Source organism: Urtica dioica, chromosome 3 (genome assembly GCF_054948205.1).
Source record: "Urtica dioica subsp. dioica isolate 48M chromosome 3, U.dioica_male_clone48M_v1_H2, whole genome shotgun sequence".
In the NCBI taxonomy this organism is placed as follows: Eukaryota; Viridiplantae; Streptophyta; class Magnoliopsida; order Rosales; family Urticaceae; genus Urtica; species Urtica dioica.
Window position 1 is genome coordinate 27,184,554 of NC_142758.1, and position 17,785 is coordinate 27,202,338.

Sequence of the window (17,785 nt, forward strand, 5' to 3'; positions counted from 1 at the left end):
AACTAAATTGAAATATTCCATAATATGAATAAAACTCAATTTGATAAATAAATCGTGATTATGATTCTTCGTCTCTAGAATTTCTTATTAATCTTTTGTTCCCCAAAGCCATAAGTAGTGAACGTGACGGCTTCCACCATGCAAGCGCACCAATATGCCGATCCTTGAAAACTATCCGTATCTTAGCAGGATCCACAAATACCATTGAAATGTGGAAGCATATGATTAATTGATCAAGAAATTACAGATCAACCAGAAAGTAAGAAATTCGCACCCAAAATACCCTACCCTTCATATTTGGGTGCGACAATTTCGCACCCAAAGGTAAATGTAATATTTTTTTTTAAATCTTTGTGCTCATATTCTAAATAGCATCAATTAAAATATTCATTAAAGAAAATTGACTAATAAAATTAATTTGAAAATTCATTAGATAATTTTAGTTAAAATAGAATATTAAATAATAATAATTACATAATTATAATAAAAATTCCAATGTTTGATAAATAATTAAATAAACGTTTAATCCTATTCTTTTTCTTTCCCTTGTCCCTTTCCTGGTGTTCTACGCCACTGCTCGATTGCACTACCTCCTCTTCCGCTAAATCTTCCTCGTGCGCTGTTCCCGCTCGTCGTACGCTCTCGATGGAACTCTGCTGAAGCTGGCAGCGTCGTCTGAGCATCTGGCATTAAAACTGATGGCGGCGTCGTCTGAGGATCTGCCATTGAAACTGATGGCGGCGTCGTCTGAGGCATCGGTATCATCTGAGGCATCGGCGTCATCTGTTGCATTGCGGGGCTGTCGATCGCCAAGAAGCTCCGGCCGAGCTGATGATGAGCTTGAGGCCTAAATAAAATTGAAAAAATATGGTATTTTTTAAATGAACATTTTACATGAGTCACGTGTGCTTATCGAATTTTATATATGACGATGTTTTAATTTTAAAGATATGTACCTCAAGATGTTTTACACTATGGTTTCGTAATCATCTCCACTATCCTCGCCTTGAACTCCTTGACCCTATCAAACCCAAACCTAATTCTCAAGCCGCAGCTTCAAGCCTAGCCATATTCATAGCCGCCGAGGTTCTCGACGTGAAATATGATCCCAAAGCATATAGTCAGAGATGACATTCAGCTAAGTTCCTAAGCCAATAAGTTGAGATCTAAAGGAATCAATTTTATTTAAATAAACATTTATTTTGTGTATGGGCATGTTAGCTTATATGTTGAAATGGCCACATTGGTTTCGTGGATAACCAATGGTAATATAGACGGCGTCGATAAGAAAAATTACCCCTGCTTTAAGCTCTTCCGCTAATTCCTCGCCATTCGCTCTTTCCAAATAAACCTACATCAAGAGATGAAATGAACATTACAAAGCTCATGCAGATTAAGAAAGAGAACCAGAGGGGAAAAAACATTTATTAAGCTGAGAACGGCTTTCAGTTCATCTACAATTATCATGAGCCGATTAAGCAACTATTGACTAGTAGTATCTTCATACAGTGAGAGATAAAAGTCCACACACACACACACACAAATCAATCAGACGGGGTTATTATTAGGGCTCTCAGGTGCTATAAGCCAAGAGGTGAGAAAGTTACCTCATCCGCGGACTGGAAATTTTAGACTGGCGCTGTAAAGCTCGGACCGGCGCTGTGAAGGTTTGCCGCTGAAATCTGAGAGGGAGTGAGAGAGAGAGTGTGCTTGAGATATAGAGTGAGCTGGAGAGAGAGACAGAGAGAAGGACAGAGAGATTTAGAGAGAAAAATTGAGAGGAGGACTTACCGGGGTGGCTGTCGGACCGAGGCGGAGCTCAGGTGACCAGTTGATCGGCTTTGAAGCTCCGACCGGTGAGCTCAACAACAGTTAAGACTAGAGCAGAGGCCGGAGATATATAAATAGTGAGCTTGAGAGAGAGAATGTGACGGAGAGAGAGAGAGAGAGAGAGAGAGAGAGAGAGAGAGAGAGAGAGAATGAGAGAAGATTTACCAGACGGAGAAGATGTCGGACCGAGCAGAACGACCGGCGAGCTCAGGCGGCAAAGGGGACCAGAAAAATCGAGAGAGTGAGAGTGAGGGAGTGAGAAAAAAGCCCAGACTGAAAAATGCGTGAGAAAATTTTCTTTATAACCAGACCTAATATTTGGGTGCGACTTTGTCGCACCCAATACAGCTTTTAGGTGGGACAAAGTCGCACCCAATGGACCTTTTGGGTGCAACAACGTCGCACCCAATGTTTTGACCGGTCAAAATTTATACAAAAGGAGGGAAATGGACCGTCTAAAACATTTGAACTTTTGGGTGCGACTGCGACCCAAAAGTTAACCTTGATTTTAAGAGTCGCACCCAAAGGTATTAGTGAACTTTTGGGTGCGACTTTTCGCACCCAAAGTCTTTTGGATGCAACTTTTTGCACCCGAAAGTCTTTTTTGGTGCGACTTTTAGGTGCGAAAAGTTGCACCCAAAAGTCATACTCACCGAAAAACTGTATTTGTAGTAGTGTCACTCCCTCTTTCCTTTTGGGGATATGCCCTCGAAACAACCGCTTATATTTTGAACCAAGTTCCGTCTAAAATGGTTCCTAGTACTCCGTATGAATGATTGACTTGCCGTAAAGTAAATCTTAGCCGCATCAAAATTTGGGGTTGCACAGCACACGTGCTGAGGCAAAAGACTAGCAAGTTAGCTAGTAGGTTAGAATTGTGTCTGTTCGTTGGATATCCAAAGGAAACCAAAAGTTTCACATTCCATAGTCCCGAGGACGATAAGACTTTCGTTAGTACGAATGCTCGTTTACTTGAGGAGGACTTTATGAAAGATGTAAAACCTAGAAGCAAAATTGTGCTTGAAGAAAAGTTGGGTGAGGAAGCTTCTACCTCATCTGTAAGAACTGTTCTTACCCCAACTGAAACACAACCTAACTCTTCAGAATCTCGTCAAGTAGTACTTCAACGTAGTGGGAGGGCTACTCAAAAGCGTGACAGGTACATGTCCTATGGAGACACTCTCGTAGCCGTCTCTGACATGGATGACCCTGTTTCCTATAGCCAAGTGATGGCTTGTTCTGAATCAAATCTTTGGCTTGACGCCATGAAAGTTGAAATGCACTCGATGTATGTCAACAAAGTTTGGAAACTTGTAGACCTTCCTGAAGGGATTAAACCCGTAGGGTGTAAGTGGATATACAAGAAGAAAAGGGGTCCGGATGGGAACGTCGAGACGTTCAAAGCAGAACTTGTGGCTAAGGGTTATGCCCAACAAGAAGGGCTTGAGTATGAAGAAACCTTCTTGCCAGTTGCAATGCTTAAATCCATCTGCATACTTCTATCCATAGCTGCAGCTCTCGACTATGAGATCTCGCAAATGGATGTCAAGACTGCCTTCCTGAATGGCAATCTTGACGAGCGCATTTATATGGCTCAACCAGACGTTTTTGTGGAATAAGGTCAATAGACCAAGTTTTGTGAGTTGCTTAATTCCATTTTTGGATTAATGCCAGCATCTAGGTCATGGAACATTAGATTCGATGAAACTGTGAAGAGCTTCGGCTTTTGAGCAGTCAATAGATGAGCCGTGTGTTTACAAGTTAATACACGAAGGTAAAGTTATTTTTCTAGTACTATATATCGATGATATTTTACTCATAGGTAATGATGTGGGTAAATTATTTGACGTTAAGGTCTGGCTAGCCAACAATTCGATATGAATGATCTAGGAGAAGTCGCGTAGATCCTGGGGATCCAAATCTTTCGAGATAGGAAGAACCAGACTCTGTCGCTCTCTCGAGCATCTTATATTGATAAGGTGATGGATCGCTTCTCGATGAAAGACTCCAAGAAGGGGCAAACACCCTTTAGGCATGGAGTTTCACTCTCTAAGGACCAGTCTCCCAAGACTGCACAAGAGATAGAGGACATGAGAAAAATTCCTTACGCCTCAGCCGTAGGAAGTCTCATGTATGCTATGCTTTGCACTAGACCTTATATCTGCTTCGCAGTTGGCGTAGTTAGCCGTTTTCAATCCAACCCTGGACCCGAGCACTGGATTGCTGTTAAGCATGTTCTTAAGTATCTTCAAAGAACTAGGAACTTGATGCTTACATATTCAGGTACTGACCTGACTATGACGGGACATATTGACTCCGATGAACTGAATGGGATGAAATGAATGTCAAAAGGGTTTTTTTTCAAAAGGGTATTTTTGTCTTTTTTGACATAGGATGAAATGAATGTCAATAAATTTTTTGACATTGTCATATGATGGCATATTATCACTCAGCCATAACAAGTTAATTGGGCGTTGAGGATTAATTTCATTTCATAGAATTTTACTTGAAAATTCTTAATGGGCGTTTCTTATGTTGTCATGAATAAATGAAGAAAAATCTAGAAACACATTCTAGAAGCCCTTTTGGCCGTCCAACCCAAGGGAAAGAGAGACAAAATTCGTGCATGCCATAGTGTGAATGAGATTCTTTTTTGCCTTGAAGTATGAAGATACTTGCCAAAAGAAAAAGAGGAAACAAATTGCTTCTAGAGGCAATACATATTTCGGCCAACTAAGAGAGAACAAATGAGGAAATAAATCCAAGGACTTGCATGACATGTCATGGACGTCCAACGTGGGTAGAATAGAGGAAATAAGATTTGCTCATGAATATGTGATATATATGTATCTTAATGTGTATATATATACACACTAAGATGTAAAACGTGCGTAGCACGTGGTAGCTATAGATATTAATTGGTTAATTTATTTTAAAATAATGTTATGGCTCCTTCGTACATCTTTGACAAAGAATTTACTAATATTCATCAAGGTAGAAGTAAATTGGGAAAAAAAACTAAATTGAAATATTCCAGCATATGAATAGAAATGAATAAAACTCAATTTGATAAATAAATCGTGATAATGATTTTTCGTCTCTAGAATTTCTTATTAATCTTTTGTTCCCCAAAGCAATAAGTAGTGAGCGTGACGGCTTCCACCATGCTAGCACACCAATATGCCGATCCTTGAAAACTATCCGTATCTTAGCGGGATCCACAAACACCATTGAAATGTGGAAGCATATGATTGATTGATCAAGCAATAACAGATCAACCAGAATGTAAGAAATGAGACTCAAATAAGGGAAAATGATAAATAAAATCCTTCACCTAAATCAAAATTCAAACTTATTGTTGTCAATGGAATTCAAATAGTCCTTTAACTCAAAATATGGAAGTAAATTTCAAAAAAATTTCAACATAATTGTGTAAAGATTAATTTATTGGAAAGTAAGGAATTAATAATGGTTACCATGTGGCGGCAAAACTTGCCGTTTTCGGGATTCATTCCCTTGACAGACGTTCTGGTGAAGACCAGCTCTGGCTTCCACGGCGAGGGCATGAACTTCGTCACCATCGTCCACCTCATTGTGATCTCTTACAGACCTCTCTACATCCACCTCGTTGTGATCTCGTACAGACATGTCTATACCAACCCACTCTTCTCACCCAAAATCTTCGCGACACGTGTGTATGCTATTATCTGTTCAACAAAAGAAGAAATCAAAGCCAGAGCTGTTTGACCGAGTGCAAGAAGAATTCAGGCCTGAAAACATTCTTGAGGAGCGAGATGTTTAAGAGATATCCGGATATATAGTCGTGCTTTATGATCAGGTCCCGGAATTTCATCGACTCGTCATACGCCATCAGATTGATTCCCTCATCGTCTAACGAATGTGGGAGATCTTCGTACAAGAATCCGACCAGTTTCTCCACGTCACGACCGATCTTGCTGACTCCATCGATGAACTCTGCTGTTTGACCAAGCTGAGCTTCGTGACCAGCTTATTGGAGCTTTTGTAGTGTTGAAGAATGGTAAAGCTTTTAGGTTTGGTGACTGAAATTCATGAGCGACAGCGATTGGCCGGAGGCAAATTTGGTAGCTGAGTTGAACTGAGCTAGTCATTTTGTTGGTGTGAGTGAAATGTTATTTTGTGTATAGTTCATCGTTAAGATAAAGAAAGTTATAGCCATAAAATATGCTTGGCCTGAGAATTTGCATGTCTTTCTCTCTGCTATGAAAAATGTGACCTAATTCCCAATTCCATGTTGAAATAATAAATTGATTTTGAGTTTATTAGTTTTGGGCCTTAGGAGTTTTAAGCCCAAATATGTGTTGTAGTAGGTCCATATTGTAAAAGCATATTCTAGAGAAATCCAGAGACTACTCTAGAAGATAAGGATAAGATAGGAATTTTGGAGAAAACTCTAGAGAATTATTTCTAGCCATTAGATTAAGTTTGTGGTGGCAAAATCCTATCCATTGATTTAGGAATGCCACTAGAATAAATAGGGATGATGTACTTGAGTTTCCATCAAGAAAAAATAAAAAGTTCTTCTTTCTATAAAGTTATTCTCTACCTCTCTAATTTATAACCAAGCCTCCAAAATTTCCAAACAATTTCCCTAAACACCCAAAGTATTTAAACACTTCCTCCACCTACCCAAAACTTCCTTCCAACAAAGTGGTATCAGAGCCACAAGATCCTCCTAAAGATGGCGAATAGTGGTGTTCCCTTCCAAGTCCCCATGCTCACAAAGAGAAACTACGACAACTGGAGTCTTAGAATGATGGCTCTCCTTGGTCCACACGACGTATGGGAGATAGTCGAGAAAGGCTACGGTGACCCGGAGAATAAAGGTAGTCTATCTCAAACTCAAAAGGATAGTTTGAGAGACTCAAGGAAGAGAGACAAGAAGGCTCTATGTCTAATTTACCAAGGGTTATGAAGACACGTTTGAGAAGGTCTCAGGAGCAAAGTCGGCTAAAGAAGCTTGGGAGAAGGTTCGAACCTCTTATAAGGGAGCGGATAAAGTCAAGAAGGTATGTCTCCAAACGTCAAGAGGAGAGTTTGAAGCCTTGCACATGAGAGAAGATGAACTCGTCTCCGATTATTTCTTGAGAGTCTTGATGGTTACAAATAACTTGAAAAAGAAACGGGGAGAAGTTAGATGACGTGAGAATCATGGAGAAGGTTCTTAGATCCATGGATTCGAAGTTTGAGGATATCGTCACTGTCATCGAAGAGACGAACGACTTGGAGGCCATGATAATGGAGCAAATCGTCGGGTCTCTTCAAGCTTATGAAGAAAAGAAAAAGAAGAAGGAAGATATAGTGGAGCAAGCACTCAAGACACGAGTCGATTCGACAAATGAAGATCGCGGTGGAATCCAACAGAGAAGAGGTAGCGGTCAAGGACGAGGACATGGACGAGGTTGGAGGCCCAATGACGACAACAACAACCAAAGAGGAGAAACCTCATCTAGAGGTAGTGGGAGAGGAGCCACAAAACCAAGGTATGACAAGTCACAGATCAAATGCTACAACTGTGAGAAGGTTGGGAATTATTCTTCCGAATGTAGAGCTCCGCACAACAACAGAGTTGAAGAGAAGGCCAACTATGTTGAAGAAAGAACCCAAGATGACGCGACGGTTTTGTTGGCTCACAAAGACAACGAAAGTGGAGGAGATACTCAATGGTACCTTGATAGTGGTGCGAGCAACCATATGTGCGGGCGAAAAAGCATGTTCGTAGAGCTTGACGAATCTGTGAAGGGGAACGTTGCTTTCAGAGATGAATCAAAGGTGGCGGTGAAAGGTAAATGAAACATTCTCATTCGATTGAAGAATGGCGATCATCAATTCCTTTCCAATGTCTACTACGTGCCAAACATGAAGAGCAACATCTTGAGCCTAGGACAACTCTTAGAGAAAGGTTATGATATTCGATTGAAAGATAATAACCTTTCTATAAGAGACAATGCGAACAAATTCATCTCTAAGGCGCCGGTGACAAGAAATAGGATGTTCATCCTTAACATTCAAAATGACGTCGCACAATGTCTCAAGATGTGCTACAAGGAGGGTTAGAGCTGCTCTCCAAGAAGGAAATGGTCAAAGTATTGCCATCCATCAGCCACCCAAATCAAGTCTGTGAAGGATGTCTACTCGGAAAGCAATTCAAAATGAGCTTTCCAAAGAAGTCAAGCTCAAGAGCGCTTATAAGCCGTTGGAACTCATACACATAGATTTGTGCTGTCCAATCAAGCCAATATCACTTGGTAAGAGTAACTACTTCCTTCTATTTATTGATGATTATTCAAGAAAAACATGGGTATATTTATTGAAGGAGAAATCTGAAGTGTTTGAGAACTTCAAAAAGTTCAAAGCCCATGTTGAGAAGGAAAGTGGCCTTTGTTGTCAATGGTGCCCACAAGAAAAGTTGTAGTCTTTATATTGTACATTTGATGTAATAAAGTCTCATGAAGACTCTTGCATGTAATTGCTTATTCATTAATAAAAAGTTGAAACGTTCATTCATTCTTCCATGTCTGTTTGAAGCTTTATGATAAAACATTAGTCTTTAGTCCATAAACAAACTAAACAACTTATGAAGAGACAAATGTAGATTTGCATGAACAAACTCTTCGTAAATTGCTTAAAACGATATATTCGCAATCTAAGGGTCAAAGGACTATTGACCTCAGTATGATTGTTAGAAGAATCTATGATGTCTGGTTATGAGGCATTGAGAGTTGGAGACTCTATAGTTCTTCTAGGTATCTTCTGAAGGTACTGAATTGACCAATGCACTTCTAGAGACAAGATAAGAACAAACCATTTAACCTCTTACGTCTCGAAGTCACTACGTATGAATTGCATCGTGCTTACCTTAATCCTGAAATGAGACATGCCATTTCACACCTTACGTATTCTCACTTGAGAAAGTCAGAGTTCGGACTCACTATGTGATTCCGAACAAGGCCTATTGGTGAAGTACTAAGTTGTGAGAATGTCATGAGTAACTTTGTGAAGTTCTCATAGATATGGAATTCATGTACAAGATTGCTTAAATGTAATGTATATCACCTCATGCTTTGTTCCTTGGAGTGTGAATAAATGAACAGGCCAGTGTCCAAATTGAGTCCTGACTCTTTTGGATGAAACAATGTGACTTGTTAGCTGCTCGTCAATACATTGTTTCTAACTTATTCACAAGCGACAAAGGAGTTGAGGAAATAACAGCTAGAAGGGTAAAATGGTAATTTTGTAAATCCCGACTAGCTGATGATATTCATGAAGGGTAAACACTGATAATATTCTGTGGATCCGCTCATTACAATTAGGTTGAATTCTTGAGTAGAAAATAAATTCATTTGAACCGAGAGATTTTCAGTGGCAACTCTTTAGTGGAGTCAGTTGGCATTAAGCTAAACTTGGAAAAGGTTTGTGAACTTTTGAGTCCAAGTGTTTAGCTCAAGCTTTGTTCATATGGGTCCATGAGGTCACTGTCACGAATCACATCGAGTATGAATAGTTAAACTAGAAGCTAAGTCAAAACAAAAACGAGACAAGTTTTATGAAAATTGTCAAAAGGGTATTTTTGTCGTTTTGGACATATGATGAAATGAATGTCAATAAATTTTTTGACAAGGTCATTTGATGACTTAATGTCACCAAGCCAAATTAGATTAATTGGGCCTTGTGGATTAATTTCATTTCATAAGAATTTTATTGAAAATTCTTAATGGGCCTTTTTCGTGTTGTCATGAACAAATGAAAAAGCTTCTAGAAGCCTTTTCTAGAAGGCCTTGGGCGCCCAACCCTAAGAAAGAAAGAGAGATTATTTTGTGCATAAATGTATCAAGATACTTGCCAAAAGAAAAAGAAGAAACAAATTTCCTATATGAGGAAAGTAGGATTTCGGCCAAACAAGCAAGGAGAGAGCAATGAATAAAAGAGGAAACAAATCCAAGGTGTCATAAAGGCACATGTTGGCCGTGTGACTTGGATGGGAATGGGAAATAAAAGATTGCTCATAAAGGCTTGGAAAATAAGAGGAAACTACTTCTTTCCAAGGTCAACCCTTCTCCTATAAATAGAACCCTCATTCCTCTCATTCTATTCATTCCACATAAGTTAGAGATTGAGAGCTTCTCTCTCTAGACCTTGTGGTGGCCGACTTCTCCTCTCTCTCTCTCTCTACTTTTCTTTCGATTTTTGTTTTGGCACCTAGGTCCACATTTGTCCTAGAGTTTAGCTCTTCGACTTCAAGACTGGTTCTTAAGTCGTAGTATTTATAAGTGCCCACTCACTAATTCCTTTTCTCTCGAGTGATTTAGTGATAGAAACTTTCGTGGTTGCTCGAGTTGCCGAGGAAGGAAGAGAGACGTGCTGCGAGGGGAGACGAACGTTGCAACCTTTTTCCAAAAGCTTTTCAACGTTCAAGCGTCTAAAAAGGTTAGTAAACTTCTATGCTCATAATAGTTTTATTTATATGTACTTGCTCTTTGTCTAGGTTAGTAAAAACTGTTTTACTTGTAAAAGAAATTTTTTAAAATTCCGCCGCTTACCGAAGCGTTATACGTTTTCTTAAACCCTAGATCGATTCCAACAGCCTTGTGATCAAAACCATGAGATCCGACCGAGGAGGAGAGTTCACTTCAAACGAGTTCTAGAAGTATTGCGAAGACAACGGTATTCGACGACAACTAATGGTGCCAAGAACCCTCCAACAAAACGGAGTGGCGGAGATGAAGAATAGAACAATCCTTGAGATGGTGAGGAGCATGCTCAAGAGCAAGAGACTACCAAAGTAGTTTTGGGCAGAAGCAGTAGCATGCGCGGTTTATCTATCAAACCGGTCCCCTACGAGAAGCGTTCTTGGAAAAACTCCACAAGAAGCATGAAGTGGAAGAAAGCCCGGAATTTCTCATTTCAGAGTCTTTGGAAGCATAGCTCACGCGCATGTACCAGATGAGAAGCGAAGCAAACTAGATGACAAGAGTGAGAAGTACATCTTCATCGCCTACGACACCAACTCCAAAGGCTACAAGATCTACAGTCCAGATACGGGGAAGACAATCATCATTCGAAATGTCATCATCGACGAAGAAGGAGATTGGGATTGGAGATCGAGCAATGAAAATTTTAACTTCTTTCCACAATTTGAAGAAGATGAAGTGGAGCAGCCAGAGCAACCAAGAGAAGATGCGGTTACCCCACCGACTTCACCAACTCCGAGTTCTCAAGAAGGCGAAAGTTCAAGTGAAAGAACTCCCCACTTTAGAAGCTTGCAAGAGTTATACGAGGTAACAGAAAATCAAGACAACCTTACCCTCTTTTGTCTATTTGCGAACTGCTAGCCTATGAACTTTCAAGAAGATTTGGAAAAGAAGACTTGGAGAAACGCCATGGATGAAGAGATCAATGCGATAAAGAAGAATGATACATGGGTGTTAGCTTCACTTTCGAAAGAGCACAAGGCAATCGGTGTGAAGTGGGTGTACAAGGCAAAGAAGAACTCAAAAGGAGAAGTTGAAAGATACAAGGCGAGATTGGTGGCAAAAGGCTACAGTCAAAGAGCCGGCATCGATTATGACGAGGTATTTGCTCTTGTTGCTCGATTAGAAACTGTTAGACTAATCATATCTCTAGCAGCTCAAAACAAATGGAGGATAGATCAGATGGATGTCAAATCGGCATTCTTAAATGGAGTTCTTGACGAAGAAGTCTACATCGAGCAACCACAAGGCTATGAAGTTAAAGGAGAAGAAGACAAAGTCTTGAGGCTGAAGAAGGTGCTCTATCGGTTAAAGCAAGCCCCAAGAGCTTGGAATGCTCGAATCGATAAGTACTTCAAAGGAAGAGGCTTCATCAAGTGTCCATACGAGCATGCACTTTATATCAAAATTCAAAACGATGATATATTGATTGTATACTTGTATGTAGACGACTTGATCTTCACAAGGAGCAATCCAAGCATGTTCGAGGAATTCAAGAAAGAGATGACGAATGAGTTTGAGATGATTGACATTGGATTCATGTCTTACTACCTTGGCATTGAAGTAAAACAAGAAGACCACGGAATCCTAATCAGTCAAGGAGGCTATGCCAAAGAGGTGCTCAAGAAGTTCAAGATGGATGACTCAAACCCAGTCAGCACGCCAATGGAATGTGGAATCAAGTTGTCAAACCACGAGGAAGGAGAAAAAGTGGATCCAACACTCTTCAAGAGTTTGGTTGGAAGCATGCGATACTTGACGTGTACGAGGCTTGACATCTTGTATGCAGTCGGAGTCGTCAATCGACACATGGAGCATTCAACTACTACTCAACTACTCATTTTAAGGCGGCAAAGAGGATTCTTCGCTATATCCATAGCGACTGGGGTGGAGACATAGATGATCGAAAAAGCACAGGTGGATTCGTGTTCTACATTGGAGACACAGCCTTCACAAGGATGTCGAAGAAGCAACCAATTGTCACTCTTTCCACATGCGAGGCGGAGTAGTAGCTGCCACTTCATGTGTCTGTCACGAAATTTGGCTACAAAATTTATTGACAGAGTTGAGTTTGCCACAAGAGAAGCCAACTAAGATCTTCGTGGACAACAAGTCAGTAATAGCTTTGGCGAAGAACCCAGTCTTCCATGATCGAAGTAAGCATATTTACACACGCTATCACTACATTAGAGAGTGTGTTGCCAACAACGAGGTGCAGTTGGAGTATGTGAAGACACATGATCAAGCAGCGGATATCTTCACCAAACCTCTAAAGCGCAAAGACTTTGTGAAGTTGAGAAGTATGCTTGGAGTAGCAAAATCAAGTTTAGGGGGGGATGTTGAAATAATAAATTGATTTTGAGTTTATTAGTTTTGGGCCTTATGAGTTTTAAGCCCAATTATGTGTTGTAGTATGTCCATATTCTAGAAGCATATTCTAGAGAAATCCAGAGACTACTCTAGAAGATAAGGATAAGATAGGAATTGTGGAGAAAACTCTAGAAAATTATTTCTAGCCATTAGATTAAGTTTGTGGTGGCAAAATCCTATCTATTGATTTAGGAATGCCACTAGTATAAATAGGGATGATATACTTGAGTTTCCATCCAGCCAAAATAAAAAGTTCTTCTTTCTACCAAGTTATTCTCTACCTTTCTACTTTATACCCAAGCCTCCAAAATTTCCAACAATTTCCCTAAACACCCAAAGTATATAAACACTTCCTCCTCCGACCAAAACTTCCTTCCACATTCCATACCTCAATCCACTCCGTAGAAAAATCACAGAATTGCTGTTGATAAATTCTTACACTCCCTTCAGTTGTAAAGGCTAAAAGCCAACTGCAGTATATTTCACACATGCGGTTATGTGTCATGAGCTAACGAGATCAGAAACGAGCTCGTCGAGAGCAACTCTGAAGAATAGTATGCTATAGTAAACCATAGTAAACAAATTGGAATTCCATTTAAAAAATCAAGAATACTATACCATATCTCAATTCAGAAGAAAACTTCTACGAGTCAAACATGTATTGAAAAATATGGGAAATTCTATTTTGCGTGAACATATAGAAGTCAGATACAACCAAGGTACATAACTTATGTTGTAAAATCTGTGAAACAATTTCTAAGGAGTGAACCAATATTAGCTCCAGAAGTATGTCTGATGCCAAATGTAATCCATATAACCCCATGAAAAGAGAAAATGAGGCATGCGAATGTAAAGAGTTGAGCCTGAACAAACCCAAGTCGCTTTCAGAAATATAGCTCGTCTTTCCTCATCTGTTTACCAACATGCACAAAATTGTTAATCGATTAACTAAGAAAATAATCCACTAAACTTGATTAACTATGAGAGATAAATACATAGTAGAGCGCAGCTTGGGTACGAAAACGTGTAGTCCGTAGCACCCGCAAGTAGCTTAATCAACAAATGAGATATCTAATTTCTCGTATAAGAGAAATATAATTTGAACTTCATAGCTCCATTACTCAAATGAAGTATTAACATTTGAACTCTTAATGCTAAGTTGTAAGAGTATTACATTACATGCAACTTATATAATAAAATCAGTTTTTTTTTTTCATCTTTAGATCAAGATCAAAATGAATAAAAAATAATCAGATTTTTTTTTTCACTTCAAGAAGGCAGCAAGAGAGTAGGCTAATTTCTTACAAAAATAAAATGAAACTGAGAGTTTACCAATTAGAACCTCCACACTACTACAAATGTTAGATTCTACAACGGATATTCCACAACGGAACGTTGTCCCGTTGTGGAATCATGATGTTTCCACAATGAGACAAGAGATCCGTTGTAGAATCTTGATGTTTTCACAACGGGACAACTGTCACGTTGTGGAATCTTGATGAATCCACAACGGGACTATTGACCCGTTGTGGAATTCAAAAAAATTTAAGGTTTAAACAACGGGATACTGACCCGTTAATGAATCTCGCCGCGGCCAAACTCTTTCACAACAGTACAATGTACCGTTGTGGGAGAACTGTACAACCAAACATTTCGCCGTGGCGAGCTTAAGCCTTGGCCGCGGCGAAATGTTTCCACAATGGTTCAATAACCCGTTGTGGAAACATTTCGCCGCGGCCACGTATATATTTGGCTGCGGTGAAATGTCGCAGACTGGAATTTAAAAACTTCCCTCTCGATTTTATTTCAAAAATTTCAAAAATTTCAATCTCTTCTTCTTCTTCTTCTTATTCTCTCTCTCTCTCTCGCCGACCCAAACCCACTATCTCTCTCTCTCCAACCCACGCCCACGCGCCGCCCTTCATTCTTCCTCCGCCGCTGTTGCCGCTCTCACTTTCTCTTATCTCCTCTTCTTCTCCGCCATTCTCTCTTCTTCCTCCGCCCTTCTCTTCTTCTCACCTTCTTTTCTTCCCCGCCCTTCTTCTTCCTCGCCACCCTCTCCTTCTTCTCCGCCCTTCTTCTTCTTCGCCGCCCTCTTTTTTCTTCTCCGCCGCTTTCCTCTCCCCCGCCCAACATTTTCTTCTCCACCCCCTTCTTCTTCCCTACCCTCCTTCTTCTTCTCCACCTCTCATTCTTCCAAACCAACCAAACCCACTCTTCAAAAACCCACCAAACATTCCGACCCACCTCCACACAAACCCACAAACCTTGCCTCCGACCACAACCCACATCTCCGACAACTTCATTGACTCACCACGCCCCATGCTCATCGTCTTCACTCCGGGTAAGTATTTTTTTTATTTAATTTGTATTTTTATGTTGAAATTAGGTTAGAATTGTTAATTTGTGTCTAATTTATATATAAATTGAATACTGAATTTGATATTTATGTGGAAAATGAGAGTGGAATTGAATTTTGGTTTGAGTTTATGTTGGATTTGTGTTAGAATATTTGATTACCTTGAGTTTGAGTTGGAATTGAGTTAGAATATTAGATTGAATTTCGGTTTGAGTTTGTGCTGGAATTGTTTTGAATTAAAATTGAATTTCAGTTTATGTTTGTGTCGGAATTAGTTTGAATTGAAATTGAATTTTGGTTTGAGTTTGTATTGGAATTGGTTTGAATTGAGATTATGTTTAATTTTGTTTTATCATAGATTATGTTTACTACCTCCACTAGTACCATTAGCGGTAAACGGAGATCCACCAATATCGATGGTCTCGGGAAAAGAAGAAATACTCTTATGCCCAAGGTTAATAAGTGTAAAACTCTTGGTAGGAAAATAAACGTAGTATTTGATTAAAAAAATAAACCAATGAATAAGGAGGGTGATGAGTTGTCGAGTTATATTGACATGTTAGCTAGAGAACACGTTCCGATTACGATGCTCGATTGAAGACTAAAAAAGCATAAACAACTAAAAGAAAGGATTTGGATTTGATGCCGTACAATTTAAATGATCATTGGATGCTTGTTGTCTTCGCTCTTTGAAAAGATCAAGCGATGTTCTTCGACCCGTTGAATTATAAAATCCCATCCGATTTAAGGAAGTTGATAAAAAGGTAAATTAATTACAAGTTATTTGAAGTATTTCATTTACACGAATATTTGTTTTCTAATGTTTTTTTGTTGTGCGTATAAGAATTTTTTCGGATTTCTAGCTTGACAACCAAAGAGCCCGAAGTAACGTCAATCAAACTTTACGTACAATTGAAGAAGTCATATACACCGAATAACTTAGAAAACGTTCGAGAAGAGTGGGTATTTTACGTACAAACTTTTATAGATTGTGAATATTAGTTTGATTTTGGATGATATAGATATTTGTTTTGGATGTTTTTGGATATATATTTTTTGGATGTAATGGATATGTTTTGGATGTTGTGGATATTTGGTTTTGGATATATAATTTCATTTAATGTTTTTTAATTAGAAAACTGTAAAAATAACACTCAGGAACAATTTCTCCGCGGCAACGTGTATATATCGCCGCGGCGAAACTTTACACAACGGTACGATTGTACCGTTGTGGAAAGATTCGCCGCGGTGAACTATACACGTTGCCGCGGCGAGGTACTGTCCCGTTGTGAAATCATGGATATTTCCACAACGGGACTTGTCCCGTTGTGGAATCATTACTTTTCCACAACAGGACGAGTACCGTTGTGAAAACATTCCACAGCGGAGGATTCCACAACGATACAGAACCGTTGTGGAAGCTTTCCACAACGGTTCTGTACTGTTGTGGAATCCCCAGTTTGTAGTAGTGCCAGTCACTTGGTGATGCAGTAACGCACTCAGGCTCGGCCACATATAGCAGATACATATACTACAACAAACAGTGACAATAGTCACGATTTTTATTCGTGGAAAAAATGGCCAGAAAATAAACTTTTCGGACAAAATAATGTGGTAAAAAACAGCTGCGACAACAGCCGCGATAAGTCCCGACTGATTCGTCGTGGCTGAGTTTAACCACGACTTGTCGTGCTTGTTAGTATTTGTTGTAGTGATATATTTTTTTCGTAATCCGAAAAAAAACATTAATATAGAAATGGATGAGTCAAGTACATCAACTAATATAATAAAATGAAAATCAAGTCATCAGAATTTATTTCCACTTCAAAAAAGGCAGCAAGATAGTAGACTAATTTCTTGCATAAATAAAATGAGAGAGTGAGAGTGTTTACCTAAGAACTCTCAGTCACTTTGTGATACTCTAACGCAGTCTCGGCCACATATAGCAGTTACATATTGTTTCCCTTCCTTATCAGGAAAAAGGTACCAATATAGAAACTGATGAGTAAAGTAAACTAATGAAATTGTAATATAAATGATAATTCTTTGGAATACACAGACATATACCAATAGCCAATAGGTTACGAAATTGTCAAGTAAACAAGATTTTTCAACGTGAAAAAAGAAGTGAGTACGAAGAAGGAGAAACAAACCTGTACGAGTTTCTTATAAACATCCAGCCAATTTTAATACATCATCATACACAATATTCTTTATACACAATACGGACATAATCATAATAACTTATATACAAACATAGCAGGCATATAAAAAAACCCCAGAAAAACAAATTGTCCAGGTACATACCATAATAAAAACAAAAAATTAAGTAATTAGAGAACTAAAATGTTTGAAATTGCTATATAACCAATGTTTCGTAAATTTTAGATAAATAGTCATAAAAATGACGTTACATTCCTTGTTTGCCCTTTCATTGAAATAAAATAGTGCGGGTATTTATGTCAATTTACATGGACGTGACTATTTATCTAAAATTTACAAAACGTTGACTATATAGCACTGTGAAACTATAAATATGATTATATACCTAATGAACCCTAATAAATATTGATGTGATTCGGTTTACGCCATGGTCTTGCTTCATCAATACATGCCCAGATTTAGATGCTTACAACGGCAAACACCGTCAATATTTTTGTACATGAATAAATATATAGTTCACAAAAAGATATACATGAATAAATAATAGTTCACA

The 17,785-nt window shown here is 39.0% G+C and overlaps 1 pseudogene; it reads left to right on the plus strand.

The window, feature by feature from the left end:
* The first annotated feature begins 6,484 nt into the window (after positions 1-6,484).
* Positions 6,485-8,084, plus strand: LOC149402528 (uncharacterized; annotated as a pseudogene).
* The last annotated feature ends 9,701 nt before the right edge of the window (positions 8,085-17,785 follow it).